This window comes from Mustela nigripes, chromosome 13 (assembly GCF_022355385.1).
Source record: "Mustela nigripes isolate SB6536 chromosome 13, MUSNIG.SB6536, whole genome shotgun sequence".
Lineage (NCBI taxonomy): Eukaryota > Metazoa > Chordata > Mammalia > Carnivora > Mustelidae > Mustela > Mustela nigripes.
Genome location: NC_081569.1, coordinates 136,493,374 through 136,495,375, shown reverse-complemented (window position 1 = coordinate 136,495,375; position 2,002 = coordinate 136,493,374). Strand labels below are relative to the sequence as shown.

The 2,002-nt window shown below is 36.4% G+C and overlaps 1 non-coding gene across 1 annotated transcript; it reads left to right on the top strand.

Annotated features, from left to right (window-relative positions):
- The first annotated feature begins 1,236 nt into the window (after positions 1-1,236).
- Positions 1,237-1,338, top strand: LOC132000439 (U6 spliceosomal RNA). The gene has a single exon (XR_009399310.1). It is a non-coding gene; the product is annotated as a U6 spliceosomal RNA (small nuclear RNA).
- Positions 1,339-2,002: the final 664 nt, after the last annotated feature.

The window sequence follows — 2,002 nt, the reverse complement described above, 5'->3', positions numbered from 1 at the left end:
TGATGTATAACATTATATTTCAGGTGTACGACATAATGATTGAATATTCGTATATGTCGTATATGTTGCCAGATGGTCACCAATAAGTCCGGTTACCATCCATCACCATACATAGTTAGGAAATTTCTTTCTTATGATGAAAACCTCTAAGGTTACTTTATTAGCAACTTTCAAATATGTAATATTAACTATAGCTACCATGCTATACATTTTTATTACTGAGTTATAAGAATTCTTTATATATTTGGATCAACTGCCTTATCAAATGTAATTTACAGATATTTTGTCCTAATTGTGTTGTCTTCTCTTGTTTGATGGTATCCTTGAAACACAAAATTTTCTTAATGTTGATGAATTCTAATTCATTTTTTCTTTTATCACCTGTGTTTTTTAATATTATATCTAAGAAAGCTATGCCTAAACCACAGTCATGAATGTTTGCTCTACATTTTCTTCTAAGAGTTTTATGGTTTAAATTCTTTTTTTTTAAGATTTTATTTATTTATTTATTTGACAGAGAGAACACAGCAGGCAGAGTAGGAGAGGGAAAAGCAGGCTCACCCTGAGCAGGGAGCCTGATGCAGGACTTGATCCCAGGGCCCTGGAATCCCAGCCCAAGCCGAAGGCAGACACTTAACCGTCTGAGCCACCCAGCTGTGCCTGTGGTTTAAACTCTTGCATTAAAGTCCGTGGTCAGTTTGAGTTAATTCTTATGTATGGTACGAGGTAGGGATCCATGTGTAAAGCTAGTTGCCTCAGTGTCATTTGTTGGGAAGACTGTTTCCCCCCAATTGAATTGTCTTGGCACTCTGGTCAAAAATCAACTGACTGTAAAACTAAGGGTTAATTTTTGTATTCTCAGTTCTCTTTTGTTGATAGTGTCCTTCTGTCAATACTGCACTCTCCTGATTACTGTGTCTTTATGATAAATTTTGAAATTAGAAGTGTGAGTCCTCCTCCAATCTTGTTCTTTTCCCAGATTGTTTTCATTATTCGGGGCCCCTTGAATTTCCATATGAATTTCAAGGTCAGTTTGTCAGTTTCTGCAGTGAAGTCAGAGAGATTTGATAAGTGATTGTGTTGAATCTATAGGTCAATAGGTAGAGAATTCCTATCTGTAATCTGCTCAGGCTGCGGTGACCAAATACCATAGATCAGATGTTTTGTTTCCATGGTTACCTGTAGACTGCTATCTCAGCGTAGTATCCTTACTCCTTTTAAAAATGCTGTCGGTTTGTGTTCACTTTGGAAGCACATATACTAAAGTTGGAGCAATAGAGATTAGCATGACCCCTGAGCAAGGATCACACACAAATTCTTGAAGCAGTCCAGATTAAAAAAAAAAAAAAAAAAAATGCTATCAGTGGTAACATTATCCAAAGAACTTTCTATAATGATGAACATGTTCTTTATTTGTGTTCTCCAGTATGCTCGCTGCTGGCTTCATATGAAATGACATGTGAATTGAGGCCACTATAATTGAGAAACTGAATTCAAAATTGTATTTAATGATAATTAACGTACATTTAAATAGCCATCTATAGCTGGTGGCTACCATGTTGGATACTGTATGTCTTTTTTAAATTCCTTACTATGAACAATATTGAAATTAGTAAACTCTTCTTTCCCTCTCCTCCTTCTCCCCAATGTATTTAATGTAGTATCTATTTAGTGCTCAATGAAACCTTTAAGGCAACCAGCAGGCTTAACTCTCTATATAATTTTCCCCTTGTCTGCCCATTTCTGATAGCTGAATTACATCTTTGTTATCAGAGGTATGACAAGTACAAAGTATTTTTCACCCTAGCCCCACTACTCTTCATTCTATAGTTAAGTATATTCGGGGTCATAGCTCTTGGGAAAAGCTTCTCTAATCATTTCTTGATTGCCTGAAGCATATTAGTTAGTAGATTACTCAGGAAGGGCACACAGGAGAATTATCCCCTCATTCCCTCCACTTCATCACAGTCTGTAGCCCTTACACTTAACGGTCACTTTGGCC